At 42.6% G+C, this 17245-nt stretch overlaps 1 long non-coding RNA gene across 1 annotated transcript in view; it reads left to right on the forward strand.

The window, feature by feature from the left end:
* Positions 1-1299: 1299 nt before the first annotated feature.
* Positions 1300-17245, forward strand: part of LOC138285395 (uncharacterized) — a 716556-nt gene continuing 700610 nt past the window's right edge. The window contains exon 1 of the long non-coding RNA XR_011201587.1: positions 1300-1451. This is a non-coding gene — a long non-coding RNA (uncharacterized lncRNA). The remainder of the gene's footprint in view (positions 1452-17245) is intronic.

A 17245-nucleotide genomic window follows, 5' to 3' on the forward strand; every position in this document is an offset into this window, starting at 1 on the left:
ATGGACGGTATTGCCCGAGAATGACTCCATATTGAGGTCATGAAAAAGGGGTCAGCTAGGCAAAGTGTGAGGGCTTAGAAAGTGGTAAGAGTAGCAGTCACACCGGGCTATAGAGAACCCTGTGTGGGGATGTATAGAATGTATGTCAGATGTTGCTTTAGGCAGTATAATGATCAAACGTCATATGCCACGAAAGGAAAGCAAATTACGGTGCATGTCACAAGTTAAGAAAAGCTAAGTTCGCTATAGTAACGAGAACAATAAAACATTATTTAGTGGTCTTCTGCTTGCCTTCTCACACGATGAAGAACAACAGTTCGGAGCAGCAACATGTGTGCTAATCAATTCACAGTTGTTCTAGCGTGCACTAGCTGACGTACCTCAGCACCCCCATCTTCTTACCAAAATTCGCATTACTTCAAAATTTAAAATCACACAGACTTTTCACCATGAATGCGTTTGCTTCGATGGGTAATGGTATCCTTCGCAAAAAACCTGAGCGCAAGCCAGGCAACAGAAGCACAGCTATGCTTCCAAACTGAATTTGCCTCACAGTTGTTGAATTTAAAATTGAACCTTGAAACTGGTGCATTTGAGATATTCTGTCATAAAAAAAACGATAGGTTGAAGCAAAAGTGAGGTGGATATAGGAGTTCACGAAAGAGAAAAACTCGGTCTAACCGTTACATTCGAGCAAAAGCAAATGCATGGTCAAATGGACAAGCTTGTGCGATATAAAGAAAAAACACGGTCATTTCTGTAAGGTATTACAAGGATGCAGAAAAGGAGAGAGAAAGAAAGAGAGACCGCTTGGACAGTGCGAACGGGTAGTATATGTAGTGCCTGAGAGCATGGGTTCCGGGATGCTTCAGTCCGACTCCCCTCGATATGTCAGACACTGACACAACCGAGAGAACAGCACTGCAGCTCATCTGGAAACCAAAAGCCAATGACCCTCCAGCCAGGAAATGAGCGTGTGCCTACAGCAGACTCATACTATCCCATGTATCCATCCATATCCAAGCGAAGCATGGCTAGAAGCCGCTGATCGAGGGTTAAGGCAAGGGAATGCGGGCTGTCAACGACTCTCGTCCCATCGCTCAGCCCCTTCCACTAAAAAGACTCGGCACCTGAACAGAGAGAGGCTGAGATTCCATCTCTCCCGGAGACAAGCATGCTGACTGGAGTGGGCGGGGAGACCACACATCCCAGGCCGCCCATTGGACGGGAAGCGGCGATCGCGAGCTACCATTGGCTGAAGGTGATGTCCGTTGGCAAGCCTCGACCATCGCTGCCTCTGTATGTAGTACCGCTTCTGGTGGCGGTGCGGCCGCTGCTGAGCTGGAGGCTCTGCTGCTGGGGATTAGTCAGAGGATGCTGCTAGAGCGGAGGAGAGGGTTGGACCGCGGGACCCGCAGTACCACTGTTGGGGAAGGAGGCACCTGCTAAAGGTGAGTCAATCTAGGCGCTGATACGTGAACAGAGGCAACGGGGCTGCTAGTGCTTGGAGGATGCCCGCTCGGTGCGGTTATCACACAGCTCCAAGGGCATGGGAGATGCAGCGCTCTGGGAAGGAGAACGGGCCATGTGCAGCTAGCTTGTGACAAGCAGCGGAGAGCAAGCAATGCAGCAGGCAGGGTGCCCAACTCCGTGCTCAATGTCGCCACCGCTAGACTATAGGAAGGAGGCCAACAGTGGCTCATAAAAGTCACCCCAAATTGAACTTAGTGTTTGCGGTTGAAATGAGACAGATCGGGGCTCCTGTACAACGGGATGGTAAGGCGGTCATTGGATAGAACCAGTACTTGCTGCGCTGACACGTCCAGAATAGGATGCACAGACCACTGAGTGTTTTCGTCCCACAACGTGCTCCGTTAACTCCTCGGTTTATTCTTGTTACAAACAGGGGTGCCCAGCGCTCTGAGACCTTCTCATGACGTCTGGCTGCGACACGTCATTTGCAACCGTTTATCCTTTGCCAGGATAACCCATGTTCAAAATGCACTTTCCCGAAGTATACAACTAGAAGCTATGACTGCTAAAGGGTAGTGCCGCTTCGGGGAGCACCTGTACCGGATGCGATGTACAGTGCCTCAGCAAAGCTCCTCACAGCCGCTGCTTCCAGCACGAGACGAGCCATTAGAATTACAATTGAATTGAGCTCCACAGCAGTCCTCACAGTCCTCGCTGTGTTGCCTTAGTTACACGTGCCGACCTTTACAAAACTACTTTATTATTAATTTGCAAAAATGCTACCTCTACGGGGCGTGCTTTTGGGGAAAAAATGGGCGACTGCGTGTTTATCCCCTGGTTTCCACACTTCCGTGCCTTCTGCGTTTGGAGGCATGCGTTCCCGCCGTTACGCGTGTTGTTAAAACTACTAGCGGAGCACATTCCTCCAAGAGGCACTCGATAACAATAGTAATACAAAATGCGCACAGCCACACACCAGTTGAAATATTGCACACCCTGTAAATCGTTAAACATCTCCAATGCTGAAATCCATCCAAAGCGATTAGCCATTTATCGCCATTAGGTCATTTAAGTAACAGGCACTGCGCTATCCAACATCTGCCTAATGTAACAAAGATGTGCAGCGATGGGTCAACGAGTTAGATACCTGCTCGCATGACATCTGCATCCCAGAAGGAATGGCCCATGGAAGCGCTTTGGAGTCTCGACAGGGTATGAAGCGCTCCACAGATGCTACAGTGCAATGCATGAGAGCATGAGCTCAGTGAAGGGGTGATTTTGAAATACAAAACTGTAGAAAATAATAGCTGCACAGCTATCCTCCCTGCTATGTAAGTCAAAGCATGTAGGTATAGATGATAAAAGCGGAGTGCTCAAAGGCAGTCACTGGTGAACAGAGCATTAAAGAGGGAGCAGGTCAGATCAATGCTTCCCTTTCACAGTAGTAACGGTTCTGCTCAAATAATATACGCGCGTGTAGGCAGACAATCCATTCTCTCGCCCTGCTGTTTCCAGAGGCACATATGCATTTAAAGTGGTACAAAACATATTGCCAATTAAGGAAACAGCTTTAACCTTCTGTTGCTGGCTGAACGCGCCTTTTTTTCTCGCACTTTTAAATAGAGCTATCTGCACAAATCTCCCTTCATTACGGTCCCCTGGAGATGGGGATAGCTCGCTGACTGAATCTGAACTAGTTTTATGGAGAGAAAGAAACACTAGAATCCGTTTGACGTTTATGTGTTCATGTTTAGAAGTCCATTGAGCCCAATAGCCCCGCCCCCTTGCACGTGCATGCTTTCTTAAATTAGGAAGCGGATATATGCGAGGGAGAGTTTGTATGCTGTGGAAAAGTACACGGCTCTTAGGAAAGACTACCAGACACAAGGCTTTGGCAGTGGAAACAGCTATTACTGTACACGCTCACCGACCTTGTCGTGATGACAAACTCTTATTATCGTGGAAGTAAACATTAACCTGCTGGCCCACTCAAGCATCCATGGGTGGAACACACAGAAAAACAACATAGGCCTGATTGCAGAAGTCGAAAGACAACTTGGAAGCAGTGAGAACCGACTGGGCTCAACTCTTTCCTTTGCCAGTGATTACATTCTGTTGTATTATCTCGATCTCTATTGCTGTTAATACACTACCAGACAACTCATTCCGTGGCGGTCCCTGGAACAGTAGTTGTTTGTTGGAGATATTATGCTGCCTTTTACTCATCCGGGAAATTGATCTGCCTTCTAATGGGCATATTCTTTTTATGACACTGGAAATCGTTCCTGGCTTTTAGACGATAACTTACATCTCAGTGCAGAGCTTGTGAAAAACGCACTTAGCAATTCTAGAACTTGTAATACATTTTATTTTACCAGAATACAATCGGAATGTGAGTGAATTATAGTAAATTATAGTAAAATTATGTTAATCGGTTTCTTGAAAGATAGTGAAGTAAATGCCTGGTACGTCTCCTTTTACAATGGGCTCGAAATTATACCATATCATTTATATACAGAAAAAACAGCAATTCACATCGAACCTATGTATGGAAATTTATGAAATACAAAATGAGAGTGAAAGCGAAGATTTAAACGTGGGAGATACGCTTCACGTGGGGAACTGACCAGAAGTGTATAGCCATGCAGTAACCTATTTGAAAGTTCTTATGTTGTCCCATAATCTAGGAGCACACTCAAGAGGGCTCAATTAATTCAGAAGTGTTCCACATGTTAAGGTGGAACAATATTTGCGCAGAGTATACCACCCTTCCCAATTACAAGTTTTACCAGGTATAGGAAAGCACACAGTAAAACCCAATGTGTTTCTACCCACAAAGAGGGCCTGGAATCGTGAAATGCATGCAATTCCCCATTCCACATTTGGAAACCTCTGATGTCCAATTATTGAGTAAGAGATACTGTTTATAATAGTTAATTTGCTTACAGATGCCAGTATGGGCATGGCCAGATCTCAAGGCCTTGACCATCCCACATGATACCAGGCCGTGGGTGGACGTGGGGATTCTCTCTTTGGGAGACTTGTATAACCAGCGTGCACTATATACATTTCAATAAATAGTGGAAAAATTCAGGGTGAACGAGGGCCGGCACTGACACATGCGGTTCATACTGTATCAGGGCAGGAGGAACCCGTAAATGGGGACTCAATACAATGCCTGCCAACTCATGGGAACGGGAAGTGTTCTGTGACAATGGCTTATACTGCCCTGTGCAGGTAGTTGTCGTGCCACTGCCCGGAATTTCATAACAGCTGGTCTGCCGGCTTGACCCCTGAGTTGTGCGACAAGCAATGAGCTGTAGCCGTGGACTTTATCAACATAATGTCCCGTAATCCCAGACTGAAATTCACGTGGTTCAGTTATCTAAACCAGGTCAATCTTACACCAAAGCATTTAGGGCTCATTTTCCTTGGGGTGTCCTCATTTTGTCCCAGGTGCGGGCAGCTGGAGGCACATTTTTACCACATGGTTTGGGAGTTTCCACTCGTTACACAGGTAGGGGAGGAAGTATTGAATGTGGTGTCTGAGGTAATTGGAAGTAATTGGAAGGGAGGTAATGATGCCCGTTCTCTCTGCAGGTTGGGATTAATGCCCAGATCTGATCAAATCAAGTAGGAGTGCCGGTTTGTGGACCCAGCCTTCAAATCATATAAATGCCATGGGGCAGAGGGCAACAACAGCCCCAACTGCATGACTATGGCTCAAAGACTTGACAAATTGATCAGTGGCCGAATTGTCCACAGTCATTGCTATAGCTAGGAAGCGGTGTAGAACTCCTGGGCTACAGACATAAGAGACATATATTGCTAAACTGGAGGCAAAGTCAGGGATGATGGTCAGGCTCGCTGCTTTAGGCTCGCTACACCTCTAGGACTATCATATTGGGAAGTCTTGTGCTATAGCTGTATGCTTTGAAACTATGTCACTGGTCTTTTTGGCTCCCCACTGGGATTCTGGCAAATGTAATAATTATGAAGGGGGAGTCTTACTTCTGGCTTGAATTTGAGTATACATGTGTCCCTTGTTTAGATCACTGTACCATTACATTTATCTATCTTCCTTCTTTCTCCCCACATTTCTTTTTTTGCCATGTGTACAGTGAACCGCCTGACACAAACAATGTTCCTAGATGGTCTTTAGGTTTAAATATGTGGTTACTTATATTTCTGGTCAGTTGTTGAAGCTGACGTATAAATACTGTGTAGGGAACAGGATTGCATACATGGTAGTCATATTTTCCTTAATGATCGTTGTTCTTCATATGAGGAGCAGTGCTGTTGTAGTTGCCCACGATGTGCTTTACACAATTACACCGAATACTCTGGCTGTATCTTCAAAGACGTAATAAAGAAAAATATGAAAAAAGCCTCACAAAATCCCAGCTGACTCCTGGGCATGCCTTGGAAGTTTATTGATAAAGAAAGGAACAATTCCCTAACCTTTATTGAAGACCGGAACCACAGAGGCAGTGGGATCTACCACATGGGCAGCTTTTAGCTGTCCCGGTGAGAATGTAATTGTTTTCATTATAATGATGGCATAAAAATTAAATAATTACAGTTTGGGAAGAGTTTTAGTGGGCATTGCACTGATGCCAGCGTATATGCAATACCAGGGAGGGCGAGGGACAATAAAGAAACTAGCTCCTCCCTTGAGCAAAGCAGGTGATCTCATGGAGTGTTAGTGCCATCACACAACTCTTAACTGTCTTGCAAGGCTGGGGAAGGTACTTTTAGATTGAGCATAGGCACACGTAGCACTGCCTGCATGACTTTTATTCAATCTATGGGCTTTTAACCACGCCCACTCTTGCCATTCGTTCTTTGTTGTGCTTTTCCTAAATGCTTCCTTTTTATTGGTGCATTTTTCTAAATGTCCCTCCCTCTGTGTGCCTAGTCCTCTCCCAGGCAATTTCATTAAGAGAACATTTTTGTTGCCCATCACACTACGTCACGCTTCCTCCTGTTACAGTGTGTGATGGCAGTGCCTCCCTCCTCCCGTCTGGTGGCTGCTTCTTTACAAACAGCAATCCAAGTGTTCAGCATGTACCTGAGCCCACAACACACAATGTCTCATTAAGTTTTCTATTGCAAAAATATCTTTACATGCCTGCAAGTGCCCAAAACACACCGTTCTGTACCCTATCACACAGAGGTACACGCACCCTATCTCCCTTGCACACTTTAAAGTTATGCAGCCAAATAGCCACAAATTTGATAGGTTTGATGTAACAATTTTTTCTAACTAAAGGAGTATTTATCTTATGCAAAGATACAGTTATGAACTATATTAACCTGCTGGGCTATGTTGCTGAAATTAGAAACCGGTATATGTCTAATAATTTGACACTGCCTCAGGTTCACAAGCCTTTCCGAGCCTCTGACGTTTTGTGTCATCTTTCTGTGTCTCACAGACAAATCACCTTTAGGGAGGCAACTGTCTGCTTATGCTCACAAGGCTTTCACAATGTCTTTTGGTTTAAATTGGCCATGTGGGTTAATGTATAACTAGATGAGCCTGTGATCAATGACTCCAATTGTGGCTGCATCGCTCTGTCCTTAACCCTTCTGAGTCCGGTAAAAGGAGCACCATTGACTACAGAGAATCACTTATCACCGTCAATGTTCTAAATGTGCCATGCAGTAATACAATTCCAAAGTCACTCTCATCACCACATCCTCTCAAATTCAGTCAGTCTGACTTTTTAAGCAATCAGCACCTTGCATTCTGGGATCTGTAGTGTCGTTGTTCTCACGTGTCAAACTACAAGTCACTATGTAGCAAGTATCATTAGCTGATAGGACATGAATGCCCTGCTTGCGGCAATATTCTCAGAATTTTAAAGTACCATTCTCTTCCATCGAGACCTTTACTTTTTCTGTGTCTTCCATGAAGTTGGTGGATAGGCCATCCTCCTTCACAGTTCATCACACTCTACCCCCTAGGTGAGGCCTCCTGTCCCTGTTCCCCTTCATGTCACATAAACAAAAGGTGAGCCACAGCCGACTGTCCATGTTAAAGGCTCGGGCAGCTGCACACTGGTGGTGGGAGGACAGGTTTAAGTTATCATGTTTAAATCAGGCTGAAAAATGTGGATTGCAACAAAAATGGTTAACTAAAAGGGGGAGATTTATCTGTGTATGTATGTGGCTGGCCAAACCATACCCATCCCATTATCATACCATGCCATATCACACTATACCGTATCATACCATACTGAACCACACATCTAACAACATACCATACCATATCGTACCATACCATACCACACAACAGCCCAGACCATACCATGACAGCCCATTTCATGCATACCATACCATACCATACAATGACAAGCCAATCCAATAAAAAGCCATACCATAATATACAATGACAAGCCATACCATACCCTAACATACAATCCCATACTATACAATGATAGGCCAATTCAATACTATACAATGTCAGCCACATCATACTGTACTATACCATACCATAGAATACAATGAAAAGCCATACCATGCCATAGTATACACAACAGCCCATACTATACCATACTATACAACATAGCTAAAAGAAATGACAAAAGTCAATCGCTCTTACAAAGGCGCATCTTGTTGTTTTTGCCAGTGCTTGTTTTACACCCAGCCTAGGAGGAGGCTGGGATCTGATGACTGTCTTTTAAACCAGCCTAGAAGAAGTCTGAGTTCTGTATATAATGCCCTCACCAAGTCATGGCAAGGCAGGGTAGGGTGCAGGTGAAATTTCTATTTTTGAGTAATCCTTCCAGGCCTGCATGACAGACTGATGATAGAGCTTCATAAGTGATGAGCTCCAAGGCATGCTCACTTACACATAATGCAGTTTCAGCTCTCCTGTTGTGGTACTTCTTTTTTCTCTTTTTTCTACCCAGTGTTCATGAACAGCCAGATTTTTCTTAATGAAATAGGTCCAACACTATTTGATCAGACACTGCCTTTAGCCTCACATTCATAGATTTATTGTTCATTTATTTCCAAGACTATGTACAGTGGTGTAGGAAAGTCCTCCTTTTCACCCTGGTCACCCCCAAACATTTTGGACAGATATTGGTGGTTACTGAGACTTGGCTGTGCCAGATGTACTGCTTACCAGTCACAGGGTCAGTGTTCTGTGTAAAGTGAATATGCAAATTAGGCTAATTATAATTGGCAAGATTAACCTACCTATAAGTCCCTAGTATACGGTAAGGCATGTAGGTTTAGGGACCCCAGCATAGTTAGTGTACCCATAGGTGCACTGATGAGGTGCCCAGTGTCATTTTAAAGACAGGCCTGCCTTGCTGCTTTTAAACTAAATTTACATGCAAATTCGACTTTGGAATTAAAAGTACTTCAAAAGCCTTAAACTACTTTATTTTTACATATAAGTCACCCCTAAGATGTGCCTTATGTGTCCCCAGGATTGGGTGCCATGTAACTATAAGCAGGGACCTCATAAAAAATGTTTTATAAGCCCTTGTGACGTAAAATAGCCAACTTTGTTTTTCCCTCACTGTAGTGAATGGCCTCCATAGGCTAAAATGGGGAGAGTTTATTTTTAATTTTAAAAGTCCCTCTAGGTGTCAGATATATCAAGTTTGGTATCAAATTAATTGTTATAATAAATCCCACAACTTAAATTTTTTGGATTTAATATAACTAGTTCAGGTAAAGAGTTTTAAACTCTACCTGAAAAGTTGCCAACTTCAGCTCTGTAGTGCCCTTCTCTGATTGGCCAGCCCCTGGCAACCTGGCCAGGCTGCCTTGATGAGGTGTGAAGTGGCCTGAGCTGAACACAAAGGGATGTGCCTGGGGAAGGAGAACTACTTCAGCAGATGGGGAAGCAGGAATGAGGGAGGGCTGCCAAACTGATCTTCAAAGGGAGGGAAGTACATTTGGAGCAACCCAGGGCCTCCCTTACGTCCTAGAACCCCAGACAATTAGCTGCCCTCCTGATTAGATTAGGAGAGGGCAGGAGAGGGGTTTGTTTAGGATTTTTAGCCACATGAGTGGGTGGGCTCAGCCAGATGGAACCTCCAAAAATTAGTTTCAGCCATGATGGATTTTTGAAGAATGATGCTCCCTGGGATTGATTTTTGCCACACTACTCAGGAAGTGGTCATAACAGGGGGGAGAACCCTCCATCTGATTGGAGAACCAGGACCACCCTGTTTTTCACCCAGGAGCAAGGATAAAAATGGCAGCGCTGCACCCACACCTCAGATCCCTACAAGGAAGAACATCAGAAGAAGAATGACTGCCCTTCTGGACCCCAGACCTGCACCTGGACACTGCACTCTGAAAGACTGCACCAGCTGCACACTTGGGCTTCACCACAGGAAGGACTTTGCCTAGCTTCAACTGATTCAAGGAGAGCCTCCCTGTTTGCTGCAGGTGAAAAATTGCTAAGCAGAGTTCCCTGCATCAACTCCTGAAGAAACTGACCACCTGACAACTGTCCAGTTGCCAATTTGGAGTTTTCACAAATTGCATTCTGGGAGTTGTAGTACACACCCTCAAGGAGCAACTCGGAGCTTCTGGAACCTTGGGGTGAACTGTGGACTCCAAAACAACCTTAAAAGGCCTTCAGGAAGAAGATCCAAAAGTTTGGAGAACTTTTTGGAAAAAGCTCTACAGATGGACCAACTCTCCACGGCAACTCTACCCGGCTTTCAAAAACCACTACCCGGCCTGACTTGCAGGCTTGTCCCGGTGAAGAAAATCTCCAAAAAAGCGACTAAGTCCAAACGTAGAAAGTTGACCGGGACCTCCCACACAGGGTATCCGAAGAGGGCTCCAGGGACATCAGATCAAGATTCAGGTTTGCCCCTGTTGAAGGATTTTCATCTCGAAAAATCGTCTAAGTCAGAATATAGAAATCTTCACCAAGGGCTTCTGTGACACATATCCTAGGAAGGGCTCCAGGAGGTCGGATCAGACTGGCGACTTTGTCCCACTGAAGAAAATCTTCAAGAAAACGACTAAGTCCATAGGTAAACTTTTGACCGAGGCCTCCCGCTTGCTGTAGCCAAGCAGAGCTCCATTACTGTCAGCCTTAAACTTTGACTTTTCCCCTGTTGAGGTGCGACCAGATGGCCAGATTGGCACGATTCATTTCTAAGTGCTAAAAAACATTAATTCTTTAAAAATGTATATCTCCGGTTCCCTTTATCCGATTTTATTTGTTTTGGTGTCATTTTAAAGCTACTAATATGTCATATTGTTATAAATTGGTTTTGGATTTTTAAACTGTTTCCTGTGTTTTATTTAATTACTGTTTTGTGATACTTGAATGCTCTACGCTAACGGTTAAGCTGGGGTTAATTTATTGAGACCTAACTGAACCTAGTGGGGGTTAGTGGCCTATTGCTAAATGTGGGTACTTACTTGCCCTTACCAGTAATCCATTTTCCAACAAGTGGTAGAATAGGTGACTTCCTCTACCTACGTCTGAGCATGTACACGCTCAGATAAACCTAATTTCAGCCAAAAGCACATTGGAGTCCTACAGGATGTTTTAAGGCCTCATTTATAGTCTGGTTTGCGGTCTGCTGGACCACCAGGTAAGCAAAGGCTATAGATTTGTATTTCCTGGTGGAGGCCCGCCCACCAGATTTAGAAATCTCTGCTTGCCTGGTGGGATTGTTGTCCCTTCAGCTGAGCCACTCCTTTGGCACCTACATTGAATTTACAGATCCTTTGATAAACAAGCATCATGTTTGATGCACCTGCTGGCAAAGTATTATGATCTTCAAGAAAAAACACTCAAAGCAAGATTTTGTTATTGCACAGCAAAAATAATATCCCCAACGTGAAGGAATTTTTCACTACACAGAATTGCCAAGCCTCACATCAGTACCAGACAGGGAAATCGAGTGACTGTTACCACATCCTAAATAGGGAAAAGACAGCTGCCCCTATGACTAGGCAGTCCTGTGGTGAATAGACCACTAGATGATGGGTTTCTGCCAGCAGAGTCCTACCTCTAAAAGGGGTGTGGAACTACAAGTTTGGTGGCAGGGTGTTGCTCCTCTTCTATGATGGATGAACATGCCATCAAACTCTGAATTACCCTCACAGACATTTTTTCTGAGGCCGATTCCTTCCCCAGTAACTTCATATAAATTATTGTTTCTGTTGATTTTAATGGAAACACCCTAGTGAGCTTATTATCAGTTAATCAGTATGATCTATTTCTCTATTTTCCTGGTTCCTAATTAAAATATATTACATAGAAACTATGTAGGTGTACAATCATGATCGTCCACCAGGTGTCTGACAGCTTTCATCTAAACAGTCCTTTAAGTTGTGTTTGACATCCCCAGTTAAACAAACGCAATTGTTATGCATTTGCTTGAATGAGCCACTCCATTCCATGTTTTTCCTTCCTGACCCAAATCATTTGATTCTCCCTCGACTTCACCTCCACATTCCTGCTCCTTCATTTTACCTTCTACTTACATGTGCTTGCTTGTTTGTTACTCCTCTTGTGCTCTGTGGCTGTGTTTCCTCTACACTATGCCAATACGCCCACTCATGACTCTTCTGGTTCTCTACAAGTTTCTTGCTCAGTTGATCCTACTTTTGTTCCCCAGGCACCATTGGCTTACTTTGAGTTTTCGAGTATATCATGGCTCTTACAGTACATCCACCAGTGCTCATTTGTTTCTGCTCAAACTGCCCACCCAAAGGTTGGCACAACGATAGGTTTTCCACCTTTTTTATGTCAGCAGAACATCACTTTTCCAGTCTTGGACGTACACTAAACAACCTAGTGCACTGTGGGATTTGTAGTCATGGTATGCCTCTACAGATCAATTGGTTTAATGCACGAGTAAGTGTAATTTGTAGCAGAAAAGACAACAACTGGAACAAGTGGCCAGTGAACACGATACGAGTTGTCAAATCTATGAAAAGTGTATTCATGTAATATTGAGTTCTTACTTTGCCACAAATTGAATGACTGAAAACCGTAGTGCTGGAGCGCAAGGTTGATTGAACAAATGACTCATTTGGGGGTGATCTGATGTTGGTGCTTTTGTATTGCATGAACTACCTTTGTTGTTGTTGAATAATTGTCTGTATTGTCAGGTGGCACGATTTCTTGCCCGCTTCACCAAAGAAGCACGTTTAGTCTTACATTATTTACTTCTGCTTTCTGTGTCTCGATTGCTGCATTTTGCATTGCTATAGCACTGAAATTACCTCTCTGTACCTAAGTCTTATATAAATATTAACGTGGATTAATAATATAGGATAATGGATGTAATTTTCAAACAGAATGAGTGGTAAAGAGTATTTTAATGTATGCATGTCAGAATGTATAGGAATGTTTCCATCTGATGTTCCCATGGCTCATTTGATCAATCCTATTTTGTTAGTGTCTTGTTTTCCTGGAGAGGGGGTTCTTCTAAGAAGGCTTGTGCTTTACCAGCTGGAATATTAACAAACCTATATTCATACATTTCTGTGCATTGTACCTGCCATTGTGTCAACATTTCTTCCAGGAATGCACTCATCTTATGTAAAACAGAGCCCGAACTAGACAATGGCCACGATAAACATAAGTATGAGGCAAAAAAAAAAAAAAAGCTATGATGCCCGTTTTATAAATGTTTTTTATAAATAGGAAATTGTACCATATTGTGTACGGAACGTAGTTCCCTTGAAATGATTCATCATTTTCTTTTATTTCTGTCAAAGAGGGCAGAACCTCAGTTGTTAATGAAGTTGTGGCTTTCTCGGGAGCTAAAGGAGACGACATGTCTTTAACTGGACATTTTATTTGGGTATTCATTGAGTTGCAATGACAAAAACATGTTTTTTACTTTTTCAATTAGGATAGTATTTTTTAAAGCGCTTAAACATAAATACATTCTGAATAAATTGCAGGGAGTATTACGACAACGTCTGTGAAATTGGAGGTAAAACATGAAGAGTGGTGGTAAACATAACATCTTGGGAGGGTACAGTGACAGTGAGGGGGATGTAGTTTACAGCAGGAAGAGTGTCCCAGAGTTTTCCAGCAAACAACGAGAGAGCAAAAACTCGGGGAAACCTCGGAGGATGGGTAGTTGAGACCAAGACAGAAGATCAAGCGAAACAGAGGTAGATTATGGACAAGAAATTAAGGAGTTAGCCAATTAGGTTGGTGGAGAGGAGCAATTTAAAGCAAACTTTTAAAAGCGTTAAGTATTTAATGAAATAATCACTAAAGGGCATTTGGAGTCATTGAAGCCAAAGCACATATGAAGCAATGAAGTCCGAGGAGTAGACAGCAAAAGAGTATGGGAAAATTACTCCAAGTGTCCAAAAATAAAGATGGGGCCTCCTTATTGGAACAGTTAACAGTGTTTATTAACTGGAACCATATTGTGTACGATGACACCATCCCTGCACTTATGCAAATGCTGCAAATGCACATTCAATTTGTCGTCATCGAAATTGTATAACATTATGACGTGGTCTTACATCCCAAAATGAGACTACCCACTATAAGTGACCCATGGAAGGTAGTTGTCAGGTTTCCAACTGTGCACAAAGAAGTACATCAAATTCACTGACATACTGACCATAGTTTAAGTAAAACGAGGGTGACTCAATCACTTAATTCCTGTGATTTATATGTATCTCAGATTGAAAAAGAGAGCGAGTGCTCACTTTTTTACGAAATCTCCTACCTTATTACTACCTCCTCTAGACACTAGTGTGTGGCACTGTTAATGTATCTTGTTGAAATGTGGTATTTGCTGCTGATATATTCTTACCTAACCAACGGCCCAAAACTTTTCAGTCACTGCAGTGGGATGTTCCATTCTTACATTGATGTGGGAATCACAGCATGCGCTGTTAATGGGTGGAATGAGTGCCTGGCACACACTTTAGAATGTGGTGTATTATGGAATGGAGCAGTCACATGCGTGTTGGTATAAATTAAATGTCAGAAAACATATGTGGATAATAACTGCGAGAGGCGACTTTCAAGAATGTCTGGCTTATTAAACCCTTGCCCTTTCATACGAATGATGGTGTACTCAGTCCTGCCGCAGACGAGGCTTCAACAACTGCATCGGGGAGCTACATTGAGTCAGTGATGGGATAGGAATAAGAGGATACTAATACTGTAATGTTTCTCAATTGACAACATCCTTGTTTACATCAGCAAGGCAGGAAGACTCTTTTCTATTGGATATCCATGATGCGCAGATCATCAGTGCCCTAAACATAGACTCAGTTCTATGTAGAAGCAATGTCAGACAGGTGACTGAGTGACCCTTCAGTAGCTCTTTAATGACACTTCAGAAACCCTCTAATCACCCATCAATGACCAAGCCGGACTGTGCAAAGCTAGACTGTCATTGGGACAACATACTTTATTTCACGACAGGCCTATTCTCCCTTCTGCATTTTTGACTCTGCAGAATTCATCCTATCACTAACATATCTGTTTACCCTCCTACCATTCTCCATAGGCAAACGACATGGGTTGTACATGATTTTTTACGAGCATTTCTTTTAATGCTTACGCCACTTTCACAGATTTTTTCAACCCAGATGATTATGATATTAAAAGTTAACGAAAAGGGTGATTTTTCCAGCTCAAATGTCGAATGAAAAATAACAAATGTACACAATGTATGCCCCAAAATGTATTCATTATCATGAAGTACAACGGGTCTGCGATGAACGTAAATGTGAATGATTAGTTGCCAGTTGATTTTGATGTGAATTAAAAGCGTCATAGTTTAGAGTGGCCATCTATATATAGTTGCTGAGCGAAAATGCGGTATTCTGTAGGTGATCATTATCTCTAATAATTTGTTAATCATAGGTTGTTTATATTTTGGAAGGATAATTTTTTATGCCTTACATTTTATGTGCTGGCGCACCAGCTGAGTGTTGAATTGCATCTGTGGACGACATATGTGTATAAGCTGAATATCAAAGGTTTTACTTCCGCGGGATGATATGTAAAGATGCTCGTGCTATTTTAACTCATCGAATTAACGAATTGTGCTTCCCAGAAGACCACAAAAATGGACGTGCCTACTTCTAGAAACTATGCTTAACGATGTTCCCTTTTAAAACATTTTGTGGAAAAAATAATTCAGAATGTTATGATTGTTATCACTTCGTTATAAATGGTGTATTTTAAAATATAAATGCATAAGCTTTTGTTTCAAGATCTCACTTTAAGAATAAGGATTAGAAAATCCAATGTAATTTGTTAGGAGCAGTGTTGGTTACTGGTTGGGCTGGTGTGTGTGTAATGCCCCGGCTGGCCTAGACAATTCCATGATGTAGCAACATCTTGGGCTACAGCGCTATACAGCTGCTCAAACCCCATTAGCTGAGAAAAACTGTAACCTCAAAAAAAGTGAGTTTGGAAAAGGAGCCTAAAGATGATGTTTGAGTAGTAAGCAGTGAGCTTAAAAGGGATACACAACAAAATATGGCATTGCTTATACTTGTGTTTGAACTGGAAAAAAATAAAAAAAATCAAGTGTCGGTAGAGTCAAATAAAATAAGAGTAGATGCAATACATGGCTCTCTGCCCCTCATGTTTATCTATATATAGTAAAGTAACGGAAAGACATTTGGTAAGATTGCAGCCTTGTCTACTAACATTGGTGTACGAGAGTGACTCACAAACAGAAACGTTGTTAGGTAATTCGACAAGGTTACATACATGTGCTAAACAATACTGTAAAAGTGTGGATGAACAGCTCCTATTTGGTGGACAACAACAGTATCTGTTGTATTACAAAGAAAAAGAATGAAAGTAAAAAAGCTAATAGGTTTGATTTGTAATTTACTTTGTTATTACCAGTTGTTCGATCTACAGTTGTAAAGTAAACATGTTTTTTCCTTTTTTCCTTTTGACGTTATGTAATTTGCTATATAGGTTGGTGTGCATTGCTTCATTAGTAGAAGAACATTTTCCAAAGAAAATGGAAACATGCATAGAAAAAAGGGTTGTTAGATATACTTATATTATTTAACATGGAAAATATATATAGATATACACATATTAGTAAAATGTACTTTGCAAATTGAAAGTAGTTTATATTTGTATGAATATATTGTAGTGGAAGGGTGATAAACAAATGAAAAAGAGAGCGGTATGTTTAAAGTGTTTAAAGTATGTATGCAAATGGTGTAAGGCAGGGTGGTTGTTAGTAATTAGTCTGTAGCTCTTGTTAAGAGAAATATATGGGTTATGAAATTATAATTTGGCAATAGCAGTGAACAACACACAAAGGACAGTGTTTTTGTTCCCAACATAGAAAAATCTTTATATTGTCACCTAAAAAATGTACAACTAATAATATATTATCAAGAGAGTGAAGTAAAACAAATGGACTTGCAGACCCCTTAAGTAATAAGTAAATAACATCATGGGCCTTATTATGGGTACGGCGGACATTTTAGGCCGTCTGCCAAACTCCCGATGGGGAGGTTGCTGCCATAGTGGCTACCTCCCCACCAAGCCCATTGAGTTTCCTGCTAGGTCAGCGGGCAGAATCCTGAGTTTCTGCCCGCTCACCTAGCAGGAAACATCTGTTTTCGAGCCAGCGGCTATGCTTTAAGGTGCAGGGTGCACCAGCACCCTCGCAATGTTCACTGTCAGCAAAGCAGACACTGAACATTGCGACAGTGCTATCCAGGGGGGACTCCTGCACTGCCCATGCCAATTGCATGGGCAGTGCAGATGTCCCACTGGGGTCCCCTGCACCTGTCCTCCACCAGC

Source organism: Pleurodeles waltl, chromosome 3_1, assembly GCF_031143425.1.
Source record: "Pleurodeles waltl isolate 20211129_DDA chromosome 3_1, aPleWal1.hap1.20221129, whole genome shotgun sequence".
Lineage (NCBI taxonomy): Eukaryota > Metazoa > Chordata > Amphibia > Caudata > Salamandridae > Pleurodeles > Pleurodeles waltl.